The sequence below is a fragment of the Tamandua tetradactyla genome, chromosome 8, assembly GCF_023851605.1.
Source record: "Tamandua tetradactyla isolate mTamTet1 chromosome 8, mTamTet1.pri, whole genome shotgun sequence".
Taxonomy (NCBI): domain Eukaryota; kingdom Metazoa; phylum Chordata; class Mammalia; order Pilosa; family Myrmecophagidae; genus Tamandua; species Tamandua tetradactyla.
Genome location: NC_135334.1, coordinates 6,842,935 through 6,852,297, shown reverse-complemented (window position 1 = coordinate 6,852,297; position 9,363 = coordinate 6,842,935). Strand labels below are relative to the sequence as shown.

General features: G+C 40.1%; 1 long non-coding RNA gene across 1 annotated transcript; it reads right to left on the bottom strand.

Moving 5' to 3' along the window:
* Positions 1-496: 496 nt before the first annotated feature.
* On the bottom strand, positions 497-8,114 carry LOC143643159 (uncharacterized). Its single transcript, XR_013156161.1, has 2 exons — positions 7,732-8,114; positions 497-735 (listed from the first exon to the last, which is right to left on the bottom strand). It is a non-coding gene; the product is annotated as an uncharacterized LOC143643159 (long non-coding RNA).
* Between the last annotated feature and the right edge of the window lie 1,249 nt (positions 8,115-9,363).

The following is a 9,363-nucleotide window of genomic DNA, read 5'->3' as shown; positions in this document are numbered from 1 at the left end:
CCTAGCATTATGCCTGAAATGTAGTAGGCGCTCAATAAATATGTACTGAATAAATGGATAAGTGAATGAATGAACCCAAGTGTTATAACAAGAAGCAGGTTGCTGAGTAATAGAGACAGGCAGCTGGCCTGTGGGCACTCAGCTGGCTCTTTCTGGACCTGGCCTGACCCCCGGGCATTCTGACTCCTAGCCCAGGATAGTAAGTCAATCTTTCATTTGTTTCACCTTGTCTCCATGTTTTTAGGTAATGGAATTATTAAATAAGAGAGTCAGTTTTGGCTACTTTGTGACAGATAATCATGCCAGACACACTGAATAGGTAAAAGTCTTCCCTTTAGGCTACAGCGCTGTGACTGGATGATGTCACAGCCTCTCCTGGTTATCTCCGCATCTCTCCTGGTTTGTATTTGTAGATGGCACTGAACTATCCAAATGGTATCTACCCAACTATTAAACCGTTTATAATGCCCAGAAACCAATTTGTGGCAGACAGCAATTAGCACCATTCATGTTTTTAATTTTTCTCCCTTTGAAGTTTAATAGACAGCTATTATGATGTAGTCTTCCCTGCCTCCAAGTCTGTAGGCTGCTTGCAGACTGCATCTGGAGCCGGAGACCGTCAGGCTCTAGGTGGAAGCTGCAGGCACCTAAATCCACTCTTGGGTGAGGGGTCTGTTTCTGAATCTATTTTTGTTTCAGTTTCTGAATCTGCTGCTTTGTCTGAATCTTCTTTCTCTATGGAGAGAATCAGGAAGAAAAAGGATAAAGGATAAATTCACTCATTTGTTCATTCATTCATTCATAAAATACACATTTATTTCTTGAGCCCCTACTATGTGTTAAGAATTGGGGCTACACAGAGTACAGGACTCGTCGCCTTCCTTCGTGGAGCTCCTTAGTCTAGCGGGGAAGAGGTGTTGTAAAGAGGAACTGATAGTCCAGTGCGATGAGTACTAAGCGGAGGGATGTCTATGCTGACAGATCAAGGTTGAGGAGCACGCAGGGGAAGTAAATGTAAACAGGCAGGCGAAGGGTGAGCCCAAGCAAAGCCCTCCAGAAGAACCGAAAGCAGTTCCCGTGACTGGACTCATCCTGACAGACTTCGGAAGTGCGTCTCGCGTGGGGTGCCTTAAAATCCAGCAAAGCACGAGAAGCCCAGGGTATGCAGTCTTGGGCAAGGACAGGAGGGAGAGTAGGGCCCAAAATTTCTCAGTAGCACCCCCTGTGTGGGTGATAAGCATAGTCAAAAATTTTGCCCCAAGTATACTTTGTGTCAGGGAGAATCTCTATTGTTTCAAGCCATTTGAGAAATTGTGACTTTGGGGTCTAGGCAGTTTGCAGAAGACAGGGAGCTGTGAATAAAAGGACTGGATTTCACTATGAGTGTCCTGCCCCAGAGCTTATAAGACATACTCAAAAGTCTCTTTCACCTTAAAAAAACATCCACCTAAATAGCCTTCCTTTACCCTGTAATACTTCCGAGATATTTCTCTTTCCCTCCTTTGATCAACAAGTTCTCTAAAGAATGTCCACACACTTTCCTTTCATTCACTTTCCACACATTGCTGCTAGCTGGTGTCTCTCCACTCCCACAGAACTACTATGGCAATAACAAATGGATGCATTTATTCATTCAACAAACGTTATTATGCATCTACTCTTAACCAGGCACTGTTTCAGGCACTGGGATATAATGGTGGCAAAGGCTTTCTTGGAGCTTTTGTTTTCATGGATTCCTTTCAGTTGTTAGATCTCCATAACACTTGCCATTGCTGAGCTCTACCTTCTGGAAATACTCTTGCTTTCCTTAACACCAATCTCTTAATGTTCTCCTTCTATTTTTTTGATGGTTCCTTCTCAGTTTCCTTTGTTGAATCCTCTTCCTCTACCTACTCATTAAAGCCTGGTAGTTAGATTCTGCTCTAGTTTCTAGGTTTATTCTCTGTATTAGCTAGGGTTCTCTAGAGAAACAGAATCAGCAGGAGATATCTGTAAATATAAAATTTATAAAAGTGTCTCATGCAACCTTGGGGATGTAGAGTCCAGGATCTTTAGGGCAGGCCACGATCTGGCAGCTCCAATGAAGGCCCTCAATGAACTCTCAGGAGAGGTTGGCTGGCTGAAGCAGGAGGAGTGATTATCTCTTCTGAATCCTCCTTAAAAGCCATCCAGTGATTAGATTAAGCATCACTCATTGCAGAAGACACTCCCCTTAGCTGATTGCAAATGCAATCAGCTGTGAATGCAGCCAACATGGTCATGATTTAAGTCCATGAAATGTCCTCACAACAACAGACAGGCCAGTGCTTGCCCAGCCAGACAACCGGACACCATCACCTGGCCAAGTTGACACATGAACCTGACTATCACATCCTCCAAGCTTTCACCCTTTCCTCTGATTTTTTTTTCACTCATGGACAGGCACTGGGAATTGAACTCGGGTCTCTGGCACAGAAGGCAAGATCTCTGCCACTATGCCACCATTGCTCTCCCCTCTGATTTTAGTTCCTAGGTGTAATCAGCTGCCTCCTGGACATCTCCCCATGGGTGGTACCACAGTGTCAACACAACCAAACCTGAGTTCACATATTCTGCCCTATAGGTGCTCCTTCTCTTGAGCTCTTCTCTTCAGTGAATTCCACCATGCAATCATGTAAGCTGGGAGCCATCCCGGACTCATCATTTTTATGATCCCTCTGCTACCGATGACTGCTGCCTCTTCTTCAGAACTCATATTGTCTCTGCCCCCAAACACTGCCATAGTCTCCTTAATAATAGACCTACCCCATCCAGCCCGCCTTCCACTCTGCTCTCAGGGTGATTTTCTAAAATTGAAAAGTTGACCATGTCCCTCCCCGGTATTCTCCATCTACCCTATCAGCCAGCAGTTATCAAAGCATAATAGGGGACCCCAAGACACCATCAGGATGTCCATGAAGTCAAAACTGTTTTCATAATAGTAATAAGACATTGTTATTTTTCACTTTGTTGGCATTTGCACTGTGTAAGCAATGGCGAGTAAAACTGCAGATGCGTTAGTGCAAGTTAAGGCAGTGGAACCAAATTGTACTATGAACAAGGAGTGGCATTCTTCACCTAACCCACTAAAAAGAAAAAAGCCAGTATTGCTTAATAGTGACTTGGATGAAGCAGGCAAAAATATTAATTTATTAAATTTAAGTGCTTGAATGAACATACTTTGTTGCATGTCAAAATGGAAAGTATACATAAGGCAACTCTGTTCCATAACAGAGCATGATGGTTTTCTCAAGGGAAGCACTTGTGTGAATATTTGAGATGCAAGCCAAGCTACACTTCTTTTTTTCCCAGCTAACACCATTTTTGTCTGAAAGAATGACAGACAGGCCGTGGTTATCAGGACTTTGGTGCTTAAGAGATATTTTCTTGAAAATGAAATAGGTAAGATTCTTACTTTGAGGAAAACAACTCACTGTGTTGTTGCAGATGCTCAAATCTGATCTTTCAAGCAAAAATGACAATTTTGAGAAACATGCATCTGTTTGACAGTTCTAATACTTAAGATTTTTCTGACAAAATCGGTGGTGATATTAATAATTGTTGTGTAGTCTTAGTTTTGGGCTTATTTGTATTACAAAGTGTGTCAATATTTGGAAGATCCGTATGACTCCCTGAACCAGTATTTTCCAAATGACCAATACATGATATTACAAAATTATGTGTAGGCAGAAAAAAAAAAAGACCTATGAGATAGACCAATGGATTTTAATATAACAATTTGAAATAGTCATTAATAAGACTTTAGAATCCACATTGCAACTAACCTTTAAGAAATTGTCACTTAACAAATTTTGGCTTAGTATCAAATAACATCTACAATCCTCTGGAAGGCTGTTAAACTATTCTTTCCTTTTTCAACTACATAGCTATGTGAGGCAAGATTTTCTTCATATAGTCCAACCAAAACAACATTTTTTGCAATAGTATTGCAAACAACTGAATGCAGATAAGAGAATCCAGTTATGTTCTCTTACAGCAGACATTTCCTACATTTTCTCTATTGTTTATTTTAACATGTAATGAGTTTATTACTGCTATTTTAAATGAATAATAAAATATTAAAAATTCCTAGTTTCACTTTTGAGTATAATAAATATTAAGAGATACAACCCACATAAAGCAAAGTTTGAGAACTACTAACATGCAGGATTAAGAATGCAATTCTTTGCACAGCGTATTAATTAGGTGATTCATTATTTCACTTCCAGCAACTTTGAGCCTCAGGTCTCAGTGCTCTCCTGTCATTGTCCCAACATTCCTCACTCCAAAGGCACCCTCCTACCACTGCTGCATTTCAGCTGATGTCATCTCTTTAATGAGCCACCCCCTCTAGCTCCCTTAGGAAGGCTGGATCACCCCTTTTCTTTGTTGCTCCTCCCTCCCCTCAAATCTATCAAAATACCTGTAAGACTTCAGTTTCTGGTTCTCCTATTTGACTCCCAGGCCTTTTGCTGGGGAAAATTGTGGACTTTTCTCTAATGTTAGGCCAACGGGTTATTTCTGATTTTGTTTATTCCTGTTACTAACACAGCTCTGTTGGACATGCTGGTACATGTCTCCTCAGGCATTCGTGCAAAAGATTTTCTAGAGGAGATTCCTGGAAGGGGAATTACTAGGTCACAGGGTTTGTGCATTTGCACCTAAACAGTGTTGCTAAATTGTTCTCTAAATTAGTTGTACTGATATATATATATTATCACCAGCAGTGTATAAAACCTTCTAATTTCCCCACATTCTTGCCAACTCTTAATGTAATCAGACTACCTCTTTTTTTTACTTAACTGAGACTGTGGGATACGATTTCATTATTTTCCCTTTTCCTAATTGCTAGCGAGGTTAAGATCTTTCTATAATCCATTCATATTTCTTCTTCAGTCAATTGTCTGTTCAAGACCATACTTTGTCTTTATTGGGGGGAGAGGGTTGTCTTTTGCTTACTGATTCATACTTCCTTATATACTAACTCTTTTTTTCTGCTGTGTGCATTGCAAATATCTCCTCCTGTGTGTGGCTGGTCTTTTAATTAGATCTATGGAGTCTTCTATTGTACAGAAGTTTTAAATTTCAATGTAATCAACCTTGTCAATATTTCCCTTTATAGTTTAAGCTTTTTATGTCTTGTTTGATTCTTCTCCATCCAAAATTCATAAGACACTGCATCTATGTTTGTCCAAAACTTTTTTGGTTTTACTTTTCACATTTAGGTCCTTAATCTTTCTAGAATTTATTTCTGTGTAAGTTATAAAGAAGAGATCTACTTTATCTTCTCCCAAATGTAAAACAGTTGGTCCAAATCCACTAATTGAGTATTTCAGCCTCTCCCAGTTGATCAGAAATACCACTCATGTCCATATATTCACTGATCTGTTACTGGCCTTTTCCTGTCCATTGGTTTATTTTCAAGGCTCAGCAAACTTTTTCCGTAAAGTGCAAGAAAATAAATATTTCAGGCTTTGTGGGCCATAGAATCTTTGGCACAACATCTCAGTTCTGCTGTGATAGTGTGAAACCAAGCAATGAGCATAGCCATGCGCTAATAAAACTTTAGTTACAAACCAGGCAGTGGGCCAGATTTGGCCTATTGGCCATAGTTCACAAAAGATCCTGGTTTATTTATCTACCCCTTCACCAATATCACACTGTTTTAATTATATGTAGCATTGTAATAAGTACTTCTATTTGACAATGTTTATCTCCCCTCCTTGTTTTTTAAAATTGTGAAATCTGTTCTTGGCCTTTTATCCTTCCATATAAATTTTAGGATGACCTCAAAACATTCTGTGAAAGTTCTTCTATTTTGTTTTTCTCAGTTCTTGAAATGGATAGTGAATACTTTGATTTTCAATCTTTCTTCTTGTATAGAAACGAATTTAAGAATACACATTTTCTTTTCGCTATTGCCTTAGCTGCATCTCACAGGTTTGAATGATATTTTCATTATTGTTCAGTTAAAAGTAGTCTCTAACACCCATTGGAATGTCTTGTTTGAATCATTAATTAATTAAAAGTATGTTTAAATTGTCTCTATGTAAGGGGTGGTGAGGTTTGGTATTAAAGAATCTATCAACTGATTTTCAACAAGGGTACAAAGACCATCCGATGGGGAAGAAGAGCCTCTTCAACAAATGATGGTGGGACAACTGGATAGTCATTTGCAAAATAATGAAGTTGGGCCCTTGGCCTCACACCATGTATAAAAATCAACTCAAAGTAAATCAAAGACCTACATGTAAGAGCCAAAACTGTAAGAAAGAAGCATAGGGCAAAACCTTCATGACCGTGGCTTTGGCAATGATTTCTCAGATATGGTACCCAAAGCATGAACAACAAAAGAAAAAATAGATAATCTGGACTTCATCAAAATTAAAAACTTTTTTATATCAGAGGACATTATCAAGAAACTGAGAAGACAACCTACAGAATAGGAGAAAAATAGTTGCAAATCATATATCTAACAGTCTAATATCCAGAATATATAAAGAGTTCCTAGAACTCAACAACAAAAGGACAAACAACTCAAAATTTAAAATGGACAAAGGACTTGAAGAGTCATTTCTTCAAAGAAGATGTAGAAATGGCCAAAAAAAAAAAAAAAACCACATGAAAGGGTGTTCAACATCATTAGACATTAAGAAAATGCAAATCAAAACTACAGTAAGAGCACCTCATATCTACTAGGATGGCTTTTTTTTTTTTTAAAAAAAGATGGAAAATAACAAGTGTTGTTGAGGATGTGGAAAAACTGGAACCCTTGTGTATTGTTGGTAGGATCGTAAAATGATGCAGCTACTATGGAGAAAAGTTTGGCAGTTCCTCATTAAGTTGAACATAAGAATTAACCTTATGATACTAGAATTCCACTCCTAGGCATATACCCAAGAGAATTTAAAGCAGAAACTCAAACAGATACTTGTATGCCAGTCTTTGTAGTAGAATTATTCAAAATAGTAAAAAGGTGGCAACAACCCAAGTGTCCATCAATAGACGAATGAATAAACAAAATGTGGTATATTCTATAAAATGGAATATTATTCAGTCATTAAAAAGGAATGTAGTTCTGATACATGCTGAAAATGTTCTTGACTTATGTTTGAAAAACCCCACTAAAGTATCTTGAGTCATATTTTTGCCCACCAGACCTAGAACATGTCCAGTTTTATATTTCAATTAGCACCTTAGGAGGCTGCACATCCATTTTATTTCCTTGGGTCCCTTGACCAACTCTCCATCATACACATCCATGTGACTAAAAATATGGATTGTCATTCTATACCTATAGCTTATAGTAGTAGATGTTCCCCACTTGAGTCTGGGAGTAAAGTATCACCCCTAGGTCTCTGCCATGCCAGGATCCAATATTTCCATTGAAATCAGAGAACACAATTCCATTGTACCATCTGCCACTGTGAGCTCTGACCTACAGTGGATAGCCACAACAATTTTTCAAAAATTCAGGCACTTTCCAGGGCAATGAATTTCTTATGTCTTAGGGAAGAGGATATCCTTGTGGACTTCCTAAGGGGATGGTTAGTCAGTGGCTAAGCAATTGGGTCCATACCAGTGTTCTCCTATACCTCAGTCTTCAAACACCTTTCTCTACATTATTGGTTATAGGTTCTTGCTATTTGAAGTATGATTCAAGACACAGAACATGTCTGAAATGCATCATCCCTGCCCACGACCCAGACCTACCAAATCATAATCTTCATTTTAACAAGATTGCCAGGTGTTTCTTCTGCTTATTAAAGTTTGAGGAGCCCTGCTGACTCCACATATTGAGTCAATATTTTAAATCCTAAATCCCAGGTTGGTGCACCAGTATCAACAAATTCAGCCTGATCCAATCTTATGTTCTATCTTCTCAGGTTTAATTTATCCAGAGTCCATTCTCCTACATTCTTCTTAGATGATAGAATTTTTTTTAGATCCTGCAATTCCTTTAGCATATAACAAGTGGTGTGTTGACAAGTCTTCTCTCTGGGGGGAGGAAAAAAGGACCTGATTTGTAGCATTTGCTGGTTTTCATGGTGTAAAGACTTCAGGAATAGCTGGTTCCGAGCTCCTAATATGACATCACTGAACATGGAACTGGAAGGAGATGCAGATAATCAGTTCCACACACGGATGCAAGATGGTACAAGCGCATCACTGTGTATAAGCTATCTCCACCCAAAGAAGACCTTAAGGTTCTCCATCTGAGCATAATCCCTCATGCTGCCCATGATAATTGGCTTCTAATAGCTTTTTCAAAGGTAGTTATCATGCTTTAGGACTAGAAGTGCACGTTTATCCAGAGTATGCAGGATGTGAATGATAATTTGTTTTCTGGTTATACTGAATTTACCGTCAAGAACTTTATAGCATAAACATCACATTTTCCCACCATGTTATTTTCAGGCCCCTTTAGAACATAATCACTGCATTCCTAGAATAAGCTCCCTTTCGATGCTCAGCTCACCCCTGCCACCACACAACACTGCCAGCAGGGAGGGTAGGCAAAAGGCCTGAGGGCACAGCAAGAAGAGCGTCCATGTCGCATCCAGCATGGCTCAAGGCTGACCTGGAAGAGCACAATGACATCACATCCAGCCATGGCAATGCAGAACATGAATCTGGAATGGGAGACAGCCTGGAAAGCCCTCAGAGAAACCAGCACGGTTGTGCCCAGAGGATTGCCTGATGTAGCACAATGACAGCAGAAGGTACGCAAGATCCAGGATGCTTGCCACCACCCCTGCCACCCTTGGGTAATGAAGACTGGAGTCAGTACTGCAGACAGAGCACAGACAAGTGAGAACCGCACTCTCTGCAAGCAGCCCAGAGCTCTGAACTCCACTTCTGCCTGAAACAAGAGCCACCCCAAATCAATAGATCAGCACCGTTGAGGTGTCCCAATCTTGTAGGTTGGTGAAAGGGTCAAAAATATATCAAAGGGGAGAATTGGAGACTGGGGCCTTTGCAAGCTCTGGATCAGACTCAGAGTTCCCTGCCTACATTGCACTGTTGACTTTGGGCACTCCCAGGTACAGGAAGAGGGCTTAGAAAACTTTGAATAAGGTGCTTCTTCCTATCAGGACCCACATGGGATCTGATCTTGGCCTGGGCACCTTGCCTGGATGGTAATGCCAGCTCCAGTCAGTTCCCACCATTGAAGTGGGACTTAGAAAATTATAAGGTAGGTGCTTCATGTGACCAGAAACCACACAGAACAACATGCAGGTTCCGGGCATCCTGCCTGGACAGTACTGCCACTCTAAGATGGCTTGAGGAAGGCACTCCAAAGTGTGTCCCCTTCCCTCGAGGTACAGAGTTCAGGATAAGAGC